Source organism: Ornithorhynchus anatinus, chromosome 7, assembly GCF_004115215.2.
Source record: "Ornithorhynchus anatinus isolate Pmale09 chromosome 7, mOrnAna1.pri.v4, whole genome shotgun sequence".
In the NCBI taxonomy this organism is placed as follows: domain Eukaryota; kingdom Metazoa; phylum Chordata; class Mammalia; order Monotremata; family Ornithorhynchidae; genus Ornithorhynchus; species Ornithorhynchus anatinus.
This window is the reverse complement of record NC_041734.1, coordinates 6,958,067-6,971,269: the sequence shown is the minus strand read 5'-3', so window position 1 is coordinate 6,971,269 and position 13,203 is coordinate 6,958,067. Positions and strand designations below refer to the sequence as shown.

Here is a 13,203-nt window from a genome sequence, read left to right as displayed (position 1 = left end):
CGAATGGAGGAAGAAGTGAGAGAGATAGAAAGCTGGGAGAGGGGGAAGGCGGAGGAGCCCAAACCTTTAATTTCAAGTTAAAGGATAATTGCCGAAAAGATTTCCAAAGACCTCCAGCCGCTGTCGTCTGGGTTGCGTTAAGCAACACCACCTTCATTCATTCATTCATTCAGTAGTATTTATCGAAAGCTGGCTATGCGCAGAGCACTGCACTAAGCGCTTGGGATGTACAATTCGGTCAAACCGAAGGGGGTCCTGAAGACTGTAAACTGCCTTCGTGCCCCGGGGAGGTCTGCACCCTGATCCACACGGGGGGAAGGTGCTGCGCGGTGGAAAACGTGGCACCTCCTCGTTTAAAGCATGCACACCCCTCCAGATGCACTGCACGGTCTGCAGAACGAAAGTCCCAGCGCTCCTGAGTTCTGACTGTTGGAGGAGGAGGAGGAGGAGGAGGAGGAGGAGGAGGAGGAGGAGGAGGAGGAGGAGGAGGAGGAGGAGGAGGTCATCGGCTGGGGGCACTTTGGCGGGGCAGCGCCAGTAGCACTTTCACCCCTCCTCCGCACCGCACCCTCTGCAAACAGCGGAGGATTTATTCTTCCTTGAAGGGAGGCCAAGCCCCGGGGTCTGGGAAGGGGAAACCTTCCTCCAGGATCCTCCTCCCCGCTCCCGGTCCCCGCGCTGGGACGGGAAGTGGAATTCCCGAATGACCGTCCGCTTCCCATCCGTCCCTCGGCCCCGCTCCAGCCACCGGGCCCCGAATTCTTGCATAAATTATGCCAGGCGATGACTGACGTCAGGTGGCGGGGGCGCGGGCGGGGACGCGCAGGCGGCGGCGTGGCGGGGACGCGCGGCGCGGGGGCGCGCGGGCGCTGGGGTGCCGGAGCGGCGGCGGCGGCGGCGGCGCGGGGGGTTGAGCTCGGGTGTTGAGGACGCGCTCGGGAACTATCGGATTAAACTTCAATCGAGTGAAATTACACAAAGGAGAGAAGAGGAGGAGCAGGACGGGGTGGGGGGGGAAGGACCCGGAGACCCCCGAAACTCCCCCGCGCCCCATGCACCCCCGACCGGCTCTGCGCCTGTGAACTGCCCCCTCCCGCACCTCCTCCTCCTTCTCCTCCTCCTCCTCCTCCTCGTCCTCAGCCCGCTCCGGGTGGGGCGTGCGGGTCTATGTGTGTGGGTCCGCCCTGGGCCAGGGGCAGCGGGAGAGACCCCCCGACCCGGGTGAGTGAGCTTCCCGGGGGGGAAGCAGCTGCGGCTGCAAATCGGGGCTTGGGGGAGATGGAGGAGGGAGCGGAGTTGGAGCGAGGAGTTGCGACCGGTCCTGGGGGGGGCAGTCCGTCCCGGCGGCCGAGGCTGCGGGAGCAGGACCGGCAGCGGCCAAGCCCCCGGGGGTCATTCCCTCCCTCCCTCCGGCCTCAACTTCTGCCGCCCCCGCCGGGGGTGGAGACCGAGGGGGTTTGCACAGAGTGCGAGTGTGTGCCGGGTCACTTCCTTGGATGTAAATGGCTTTTTGTTGTGCCGGTGGGGAGGGGGAGGGTGTGTGTGTGCGGGGAGGGGGGGGGGGGGCGGACAGAAGTGTGTGTGTGTGATCGTTTCCTCCTGCACCACTGCTCGTCTCTTTCCTTTTCAGAGCACGAGTTACCAGAGGCTTTATTGCAAAGGAAGAAAAAAGTTGAGAGCAAAACTAACCGCGAGGAGCGATGTGAACGCGGAGCGGGGTGGATAAAAGAGGAAGGCGGAGGAGCCCGTCCGGGAGAGAAGGCTCCGGGAATCACGACAGGGAGATCACCCTCACCTCCCCCCACCCCTCCTTTCCCGTCCCCTCCCCTCCTTCCTCCTCCTCCTCCTCCTCCTCCTCCTCCTCTTCCCCGGACCTGACCACGCTGACTGCTCTCGGCGGCGGCAGCACAAGCGCTAAACAAAGTGAGACCTTCCCAATGCCGCCGGCCTTTGGTTTTCCTTTCGGGGCTCTTCTCGCCGAGGAATAACCTGTGAGGTTCGTTGGGTGGGGACGCCCGGGGGGTCGAGGGGGGCGGGCGATCGGGGGGTAAGAATCGGGGAGGGAAAAGGGAAGAGTCGTTGGGGGAGGGGGGAAGAACACGAGGTGCTGGGGTTTGTCCCGGGAGCAGGAAAGTGCAGGGGAGAGCAGCGTTGCGCGCAGCAGAGGCCGGGGGATCCCTGGGGTGGGGGGTCCTCGCCGGCTCCCAACAGGAGAAGAAAGAAAGGGGGAGCGGGTGGGGGGAGAAGGGAGATAACGCTACCTTCCCGAGCTGGGCTGCTCCTGCTGCCGCTGCATAATAGAGACTTAAACCCTCGAAACCCAACTCCGGTTCCCTTCTGCGTGTGGGTGTCCCCCCAAAGTGGACGCCGCCGGGGGCTGGGAGGGAGGGGGACGGCCAGGTGTGACCCTCGGGGGCGGGCGGCCCGAGGTTTTCCCCTAAAAAAAGAAAAGGAGGGTCAACGGAAAAGGTGGTTTGAGGCCAAGCGGTCAGTGGAGAGAGGAGGGGGGGGATGGGGAGGAGGAGGAGGGGTGTTGTTTGTTAGATTCACCCGGAGAGCCGGGTCTTGGAAGCGATTCTCCCTCCTCCTTTCCTCCTCCTCTTCTTCTTCCCTCCCCGTCCCTCGCCCCGGCTGTGTATGGGTGCGAGCGTCCGCCTGTCTCCCCGCACAGGGAGAACGGGATGAATGGGCTGGATATGTATATATATATATATATATATATATTTGGGGGGGGTGCAAGTGGGAAGCGGACACCGCATCTGTGTGTGGGTCTCTTGTGTCTGTGTTTGTGCGCGGCCGTGTGTGTGGTGGTGTGTAAAGGGGGGGGGTTGTTGGTGAGTCTCAGGGAGAAGGAGCTGCAGGCAACGAGCAGCCATCATTACATTGCATTCATTTATCCTGATGGCATTACATAAGAGGAGGACACCCTCACTGTGGGAATATACACCCCCTTCCCCCCCCACCCCAAAACTCCCTGCTCCGCCGGATTTTTATAAGCGCTCCCATCCAAGAGAGGGGGGGATGTTTTTCGGGCCCAGGCTGGAGGGGGGGAAGGAAAGAGGAGATTTTTTCCCCTGAGGTCACTTTCAGAGACTGTTCACGCCTGGGTTTAAACTAGTTTTTTTTTTCCCTCCCCCACTTCTGAACAGACAATGGACAAAAGAAAAGTAGCAATCCACATGGGGAGTTTCCTTTTGAATGACTAGAATTAGATACACGATCCAACTCTACACACTCTCAGTCTACTTTTTTTTTTGTTTTCGTTTTTGTGCGATCTTGAAAAGTACATTTAAAATAGTCCTTTTAAAAAAAATAGCGGCTCTCTCTTCCTGATTCCGGGAGTGGGTGAAATATTTGTGATAAATGTATGTTGAACGGATACCCAGTGTGTGCCTTGATTTTCTTTTTTTTTTTTAACCAGAAGAAAATAAGAATCTGAGCCGTGTTTACCCAGACACCTTTCTGAGGGGATGTTTTTCCGTCTCTCTCAAGTGGGGAATCACGTTAGAGAAAACAGTCAAGTTGAACACAAAAAAATGTTTCTGTTCCATTTTCTCACAGATCCATTCTAACGACGACCCCCCCCCCACCCAAAGTCTTAAATGACTCTGACCCTAACAGCTTGGGTAGCTGATTTATCCCAATTATAAATCCCGTTAATTTGCAGTAATGTGTGAGTATCGATATATCATTCCTCTTTCAAAAAAAAACAAACCAACTTGAACAGTGATTTTATAAAGTTGAAATCTATCATTTTTCCCCTCCCCTTCCTCTCTTTCCTGCTTCTCTCCCTCCCCCTCCTTGCTCACCCCCCCCCCCCCCCAACTCACACACTCACAAGAGTGCATCTGTCGTTTGGAGTGTTTTTGTCTTGCTGTTGCACAACAGAGGCTCTCCAGTCTTTAACCTAAAATGGCAGCTTTAATTTGACTGGGGCCCATTCATTGACAGTGATAATAAAAAAGGCTGAAAGCTGGATGGTTGGGGCACGTTGTGGAACTCTCCTTTGCCTCTCTAGGTGACAATAAGGGAAATCCTTCCAAGCTTTCCAGTCGACTCCCTGAAAGTTTTTTCCCCCCCAAGATTTCCATTAAAATGACTTTCCACAGAAAGAGCAGAAACGACCCCCGCTGAAGAACTTGGGAATGTTGAGAGGGTAGTAAAGCGCACTTTTAACCCAAATGTTAGAAAATGTCTTGGTGGGATATTTCAGCGGTTCACTGCGTAGTAACCTGCCGCATGGGGAAATAAACTTATTTGCTTGAGGCTTGTAACAGGTGATTGTTTCAGTCATATTCAGGTCTCTGGATTGCTTGGTTATTTTGTCTCTGATATTTTCTTGGCCCCTTATATTTATTTTTCGGCCAAGTGGAGTTTCAGTATCCAGCTCGATAACTTCATCGTTTCACATTTTCGTGTTTAAAATTGTTTTAGCAAAGTGAAAATAATTAGAGTGAGGAACATTAGGCACATTAGTCTGAGTTTTATAGAGGTTTTTTTGTTTTGTTTTTTAAAAAAGGGTTGTTTTGTCCAGAGTTTTCATTCTCTTCCCTCTCACAGGGATGGTAAAAGTGAAAATTCTGTAGTGGGGATCGGGAGGAGGAAGGGTGGAGGTGTTTAGTCGCTTACTTGAACCCCTAATATCAAAGACAACTTTTTATTTAAAAATGGAAGCTTTTTATTAATGCTTTATAACGTAAAAATGTGAGATTCAAATGGTCTGTTCATAGACTTGGCTGCACTTTGCCAAGTTTAAAGTAGCACTTCATGGACTGGCTATACTTAGCCAAGTTTTTTTTTTTTTAAAGTGCCATAATCAAGTTTCTTGTATAATTCAGGCTTCTATGTTTAGACTTTGAAAATCTTGTGCTGAAATTGAGAGTCTTGTGCTGACATCTCTAATGTTATTGACTCGAAAGTAGGTGCCTGGTGGAAAACGTGGAGCCTTAGTTTTGGGGAAATAATGATAAACATGGAGAACACATACATCTTTAGTATCCCAGGGATATAGTTTGAAGTTTCAAATTTATACGCCAGAGTTTCTGAGGTCAAGATAATTGAATGGTATTCCATTCAAACACCTGCGGTTCCGTGAAATTTTGACTGCTTTTATTTTCAGTGGCATTTTCTTCAAAAAGGGAGGTACGATCTCAAATCACCGGCAAAGCCTATGACAGTTGGCAAGTTTATTGGAGCTCCGTTCCAAGCCAGGGTGGGTGCTATCTTTTTCCCTTGAAGCCCCCGAATGGCATCACGCAAACCTCTCTCGCTCTAATCACTTCCTTCGCCCAGGTTCTCTGTCCCAAAGTCTCAGGACCGAGTCTCATCCGTTCTCGGCGGAAGTGGAGATGGCCACACGTTAGACTATTTCAGTGCTAAACCTGACCCCACCTTTTAAAATTTCAAGAGGAATTGACTTGTGTGTCTTTTTACCTGTGATCCAAGAGTCCTGAGTGGGTCCGTTAACTTCATAAAGGATGCTTCAATTCGGTTATTACTGTCAAAGTGGCATGTAAATGCTCAGAAAAGGCGGTCCTCAAGTGTGCAACTACGGAAATGGCTCCTCAAAACTTTAGATTTATTCAGGGCAGAGACGGCCCGGGCTCTCTGTCGAGGCAATCATAAAATGTAGGGAGAGGCAGCAAAGGAAAGCAATTTCGGTTACACTCCTATCCTCTTTGGATTGAAGTAGTTAGACGACCTCCGAGTTTGTTTTTGTCTTGAGTTTGATTAGACTATAATTTTTTTATGCTCTTCATTACGATTTATTTCTCAGAGTAGCTGGCTTTCAGATGGAGACATTTTTGGACATTTGCAGTGTCCATAACATGAGAGGCAGACAGTACTGGGTAGTGCTAGGCAGAATGAGGCTGAGCCCCACAATATTCATCGGGGTCAGGATAAGTAAAGTAAACTCATATATACCTGTAAATAAATGGGCAGATATCATTATCTCGTCACCCATCACTGGCCGATATAGGTTAGTTTGGAATCACTTCTGAACCTCCTCTCATGTGATTTTCTAAATAACTAATGGTGGTAGACTGACACTATAAAGAGTTGGTGATGCCCGTATAGGCTTTGATAAACAAAAAATTCATTTTTAGTCGAGCACTCCGTAGGATCCTTAAGGTCAAGAATGAAGCACTGATGGCAGTGTAGCCGAAAAATGAGAATAAAGAACTATGAAAATTTTTCCAGACAATTTTTCTTGTTAGCAAAATTCTAAAGCAAGGAGCGGACATTTAATTCCATTGTAATAATAATTATGGTATTTATTAAGTGCTTATCCTCTTGGGTCCAAAATTCTGTCAGATACAAACTATTCCAAAGTTAAGACTCTGACTAAAGTTATTAATGTAGCATATCTGTTGAAAATAGTCACATGTGGGGCTATTAGTCCAAAATGTGTTTTTTTTTTTCCTCAGAGGGACAATTTTACAGCTTAAGGATTCACAGCGTTAGACTGACGAAATAAGTCTACTTTACTGTTTGATGAACAGTTAAGAACTTTATCCCATGCAAGTCTTTAGAATTCACTATGTCACGAATGCTGACTTAATAATTTCACTAATGGTAATGTATGTCCTAATAGAGAAATAGTGATAGGCTGACAACCAATAGAAATATTTAGATCTTATTAAAATTATTCAAAAGAAGGCATTTTGGGATGGTCAGAGTAAATTCCAAAGGCTCTGTTTGACAAATTTTTAAGTTCTCTCAAATACACTAAAGTGGGTTTGTTTCTACAGTCTAATGTTGTGAACGCTTTTCTCTTTGAGAAAAAATGAGACATTTATTATCCTCACACGGGGCTGTTTTCAATTTATGAATATTGAATTAATTATCTTAATTGTATCATTATACTTTCTGGTAGTGCATATTGTCTCAGAGAAAAGGTTCTGGAATGGTGACTTCCAGATCCTAGCTAGGCTCTGACGAGAAAGAGAGATATGAAAGTGGTGGCAGAGATGAAGGAAAGGGAATCTTAGAGAGTCAATGCTGAGTTTGGAGCTAGGGATCTTTAGCTGTTGGTGGCAAAGAAATCTTTAATGGAAAATAAATCTTTAATGGAAGGTTTGAAGGTTTTTTTTATGCTTTCCTTTCCTAGGTGTTGATCTTCAGTCATTGACTTGACATTGATTGAACAGCTACTCTGTTCTTCACCTCTCCGTTTAACAGAGGTTCCAGGGCATCATTCTGTATTTTGCCGGGGAGGGGAAACACCATTGCTTTCTCAGGGAAATTCAACTATTTCTAGGCTTCTTCAATTTATTGACTAAAGGAAGATAATTGCATACGTTCCTCTTTATATCAGTGAAATAGTACTCTGCTTTCGTGAAAATATCTTGCTGAATTTTACAAGTAGAATGCCTCTCCAGGGGGGATATAATATAACTATAAAGGCTGATTGGTTCTTGGAATTTTCTTGAAAGCATGTGCTGGCAGGGATTTGGGAATGGATCGCTTTTTAGTAACTCTCAGAGTTATTGCTCTTCATCGCTGGCAAGGTTCTAGCTGGAGCAGTTTTGGGATTGGCTCCTACCAGCCGTGCCTCCCAGATTAGCAAGGTGGCTTTAGTCTACAAAAAGTGGGACAGCAGACATGATCTTTGTGGTAGAGCTAGATGCAAACATGTGGGGAACAGCAAGATTTTCTGTAGTCAAGCTCTTACAAAAGCATTTGATCCCATTCGTAGGAACTCCCTGTCTCTAAACAAGTTTAGCTGCCCAGAGAAGTTTATGAAGATCCTTTTTCTATTGTTAGTTGGATCCTTTCCCCATCACCAGTGAAGATGGGCAGACTTGAATTAATGGGTCCAGTCTCAGTCAACCTCTTCTACAGGCTGCCTTAGAAATTGATTTTTAAATGTGTTTCTTCTTTTGGTAAACTCTTAGCAATTTATTCAACAGTAAATGTTATTAGAAGTGTTTGAATTCATGAAGCAGGAGCTGCATTTTTTGTGAGCACACATGCGAAATATACAGATGATTAAGAACCGTCTCATACAATCAGCAAAAGACTATGGACCGACAATAAGCTGGTGAAAAACTCAGGCTAGGTAACTACCTAGACCCAGGAATCCTGACACCCCTCCAGAGATTTCTCTTGGTAGTGGCGTGAAAAACGGTGCCATCAAATTTGGTTTGCTAGGTAGCACAAAGAGAACCAGCATGGCCAGTGGATAGAGACGAAGAAGAACCTGGGTTCTGATCCCAGCTGGGCCACTTGTCTACCGTGGGACCTTGGCCAAGTCTCTTAACTGCTCTAGGTTTCAGTTATCTCAGCTGTAAAATGGAGATTAGGACTGTGAGTCCCATGGGGAATGTGGACGATGTCCAACCTGATTACCTTGTTTCTACCCCAGTGCTTAGTACATGCCTGGCACATAGTAAGTGCTCAACAAATACCATAAAAAAAGTTCAAAAACAATCGCCAAGGTCAGCAAGTCCTTTGAGAGACTTGATAAACTAGCAATGTAGCATCAAGTTTCAGACCACAGTGAAGGTCTCTCTATATGACACTACAGCTGTAAGGCCCAGACCTTTCTCTAGACCCTCCTTCAAACTTGTTGAACGATTTCATCAATGTTGTTAAGCTTTACTCTTGTGGTACTGTGGAAAGACAAATGTGGCTAACCTGCTGCCATTGGAGCAGAGATCATCACCACCTAACCCAGCATCTTTGGGCATGTCACGTTGGGGGAGTGAACAGCAGCAGGGTGTCCAGGCAACTGCAGTATGGTGAATCAAAATGATGGGATGATAAGCACAGACCAGAGAGAGACATATTAAGGATACATTGAAGCTCAACCCCAAGGATAAAGCATAGCTATGGGCAACTGGTAGGTTGATGTGAAAATCTGACGTGAGTCGGTTGTGAGAGCAGAGGCTTCCGGAAGATTGTGATAGCTGGAGGTGGCATCAGAAATAGTGCCATGTCCTTCAAATTATTGAATGTGAAGATTATCTTTGTGTTGTGTGGAAAGAGGCTATTGCTTTGGCATTCATCTTTTTAGGTGAGCCTTTTCAGCGGATAAGCTCTTGGTCACAATCAGTAGTATCTTCTCAACACAGAAGACCTCTGTGTATAAAGTTAATGACTTGGACTTTAGAGAATGGATGCGAAGCCCGGGTCAGGGACCTGAATTGGGCTGGAAAATCTGGCCTTTCAAACAATCAATGGTACTTACTGAGCACTTATTCAGTGTAGAGCACTGTCCTAAGTGTTTTGGAAAGTAAGCTGTGTTCTCTTGTTAGGATAGCTGGGACTGGAGTACAGATGCCATCGCTCCTATTCATACTATAGTTCTTGTTGCTGGGAATCTTAGAAAACACTCCAATTCTGCCCACTTATGGGACCGTTGAAACAGCTGCCTGTAGACTAGTAGTAATTGTACTTATTTAGTGTCTATTCCATGTTAAGGACAGGGAGGCCGTGTGTCCAAATGGAAAGGCTATGGGACTCGGTATTAGAAGGCCTGCCTAGATTCTAGTCCCAGCTCCACCACTTGTCTACTGTGCGAAGCGTTGAGTAAATCACTTAGTCGCTCTGTGTCTGTTTCCTCATCTGTAGAATGGTGTGTTTTGCCTCCCTCTGAGACTGTGAGCTCTTTTTGGGATAGGGGTTGTGTCTGATCTAATTATTTTGTATATACTTCAGGGCCTAGGATGTGCTTGGAAGATATTAAATGCTTAATGAAATGCCTTCATTATATTGCTGGGGAAAAAAGTACATGGATGAGAACTAGCCAGTCTCTGGCCCTCAAGGGGCTCTCAATCTAGAGGTCAGTCCAGTTACCCAAGCCAGTTCTGTCCCAGTGGCAGGTTGAGGCAGAATGACTATAAATGGAAGTAGACAGGATTGAATAACAGTTATGTTGCTTTACCAGACTGAGGAAAAAGGATGGAGATGGCAGGCCACATGTCATGTGCACAGCAGCAGCGCCGTTGCCACCATGGGTCCCTGACTTAGATTTCAGGGGACTCTACCCTGCAAATTTTCTTCCTACCTTTATCCCCCTGGGTCCTAGTTACCCAATTGGCAGAAAAGAGCCGGGGTGGGATGAGTCTGGGGAGGGGGCAGTACAAGTAAATGAACGTGTCTCTCCACTGCAGTGCTTAGTTGAGTGCCCTGTGCTCATTAAGTACACTGATTGGTTGGAAAAATGGTAGAGAAATCCTGGTTGTAGTGGCTGCATCTTGACTTTAAGAGTCAGGGATTGCTGGCTTTGGAATTAGAAGAATGAGGTGGAGAGAGTGGAGTCTTGACTGAGGTACCTGGGCACTGACTGGTTGCAGCTGCTGATCTCAATTCATTTAGATCCAGCTCCATATTGGACAGCTAATTCACTGAACAGGCCACTCTGTGTTGTTGGCCATTGAAGTTAGCAGGTAAAGTCATTGTACTTTTAGCAAATTGCTCTTGTAGCCCACTGTGCATTAAAGATCATGAAATCCGTCTGGATGCAGTTACAGTAAATCCAAGCAATTATAAAATGTTTGCAGAAATACTAAGGTCATGCACCAGATAAAAGTGAATAAATAACTTGGAGTTATTTGTTTTTAAAAGCGAGGGCTTACCCAGACTTAGTCCAGTTACTCAATTAGAGCAAATTGGTTTTCCAGTGTACAGTTTGCTCATTGAAGTTACTTTGTTCAATAACTATTTAAATGGAAGTGTCTTGTTTCTTCTTATGATTACTGATCATCAGTTGGGTAACGACCAACCTCTTGGGAAAATATAATTCTGGCTAACTTTGGGAATTCCAAATTTGGCTATGTTTCATCTTTGAGGCCCCTTCTAAAGTAATCATGAGGATCCTGAACTCAGGAAAAGAACTGTGGAGGATGAATGCCTACTGCAAGATTTTCTCCCTATTAATCCCAAAGGAGGATAAGAGCCCTTACTGTGTTGTCTTTTATATAATATGCAGAAAATCTGATGGTTGACCTTGTCAATTCATGTTGAAAAACATAATTTTGTTTTGTAAGCATGGCCAAAGCTGGAGTCCCAAACATCCTTTTTTAAAAAAAATTCCCCTTGACAAGTAGGCTCGCTAACACCCCTGGCAATTTTAACTTTTGATGTTACTGGGAACTGCTTCCCCTCAGGCCTTTCTGGTGGCCATTTTGGGACATCTTGCTTACAGGCTCAGGCGGTTTGTAAACTTTTCAATATCTGCCGCTCCCAGTTCTACTGGGAGCAAGTTTCTTTTGATATTCATTTTCCTTGGGTTGAGATGAAATTCAAATCCCAGTGCAAGGGAATTTAAAAGTCTGACTTTACTACAGGTTCAAAATTCCTTTGGGTATATTTATAGGATTCAGTGGCACTTGGAAATATTGTATTATTTAAATGATTTCTATTTCTGATCAGCAGGAAATAAAAATGTTTACATAGGAAGTTCAAATAAGTCCCTCCTATATGGTTGTGACTGTGTAAGAGAGGTGTGAGTGTTCAAAGGATTTTGTCTGCGTCTCAGTGAGACAGACAAGCCGGTAACCCTAAGAGAAAGCAACACACATTTCAGGGAGAGTGTGTGCGTGTGTGTGTGTTGGGTACCATTCATTTTATCCGATCGCTTAGTACAGTTGCTCTGCGTGCAGTAAAAGCTTAATACCATTTATTGATTGTTGAGAAACCCATTGCTAGGCTGCCAGTTCATTGTTTCGGTATACCTCTATTTTGGGATATGGTTGATATTTTTAGGTGATTTAAACAACTGTAGTTAATGTCAAAGAGCAAGACAAAGTGGAGGACAGAGAGGAGTAGTTCTAAAGAAATGTAAAACATTAGACAATTTAGTGGCTTTGGCAGATTTAATACACCTATTGCTCCCTTGTACCTTCCACTTGTGACCTATCAAATGTATATCTCTGGGTTTCTGGGTCCCATACTGTCATCTTTGTGTAATATGGTGTGTTTATTTAACCTTCTGTAGCTAGCTAATTTATGAGGGTTTTTTTTTAAATATTTCCAACAAGTGTTTCATTTAAAACTTTTCCAGCAATCTTTACCACAACCTTACTACCACCCCTTTCTGGGTAGCTTTAACTTAGTAAAAAAGTGTACTTCTTTTCCCCACCGAGGAGATTGGTAGAAAATATGCTGAAATCAGTCCTAGTTACTCTCAAAAACACAACTAATATAAATGTATTTACAACTTTTTTAGCAAGCCCTCTAAGGTTACTGAACATCTATCTTTCCATTGCATGGGCACTTATGCATATTTGGAAAGTTCTTAGGATTAGAATATGCCCATAGCTTTCCCAGGTGAGTGTTCTTGTCACTGAGCTAGGAGACTAATCCTCTTAGGTCAAGCCAGCAGATGCTTTTTATTTTTAAAACATATTTTGCTGCAGCTGGTGAGAATGTGAGTTCTTTACTTTAAAGTGAGGCTGTGTTCCACATTATTGCATAAATACTTCATTTGGGGGCTTTCTTTTTCTTTAGGGTTGTAAAATACTTTAATAGGCTTTTATTGGGAAAGCATTTGGATAGATTCGTCTTACTGTATTTTTACCTTGTTGGTTTATACTCTTTTTGGATCTGTTTAACAACCTCTAATGAGTTACTTGAGTATTTCAAAAATCTTGACCAAGTTTACAAAGATCCTTTAGTGTCTGGAATTATTTGAGCTTGCCTACAGACTGGGGAAGAAAATCAAGTAAATGGTTTAGAAGTAAGGGTGCAAGTTTTTTCCCGCTCCCTGTTGTCTGCACAGGAAGGATTCTAGCTAAAATCTAAGCCAATGCATGATAATATTTTAGTGGAGCTGTAATGCTGTACTAGTTTGGCCCAGGCTATTTTCTCAATCTGCTTTTGTTTTGTTCAGATGTTATATTACTATCACATTCCCAGGTTAGAAATGATGTCCAATCGGGAAGAGTGATAATAGAAAAAGTGAAATGATGAAGTGGTAATTGTGTAGTTATAATGTTTTCACTGTTCTCCAGGTTCAGAAATCTGACAGTTGGTATTTATAAATACTCTTTATGTTAGTGATCAGTGTTTTAAATCATTTCCCATTTTAGTGCTGTGTGAAGATATATGTGGCTGAATATTTCCATTGGTAACATAGTGGTAAATCAGTAAAATAACTTAAAATCTCAAGCTCTGGTCCTTTCAAAGTACCTAATTTAATTGTAGGTCTGATACATGTGAGAGTCTACTCATCTTTCATTTTTTCTACCCATCTTT

The 13,203-nt window shown here is 45.2% G+C and overlaps 1 protein-coding gene across 2 annotated transcripts in view; it reads left to right on the top strand.

The window, feature by feature from the left end:
- Positions 1 to 898: 898 nt before the first annotated feature.
- Positions 899 to 13,203, top strand: part of CHD7 (chromodomain helicase DNA binding protein 7) — a 161,700-nt gene continuing 149,395 nt past the window's right edge. For both annotated transcript variants that reach the window (XM_029068749.2, XM_029068748.2), the window contains exons 1-2: positions 899 to 1,221; positions 1,631 to 1,996. The gene's annotated coding sequence lies outside the window, so the exon portion shown is untranslated. The remainder of the gene's footprint in view (positions 1,222 to 1,630; positions 1,997 to 13,203) is intronic.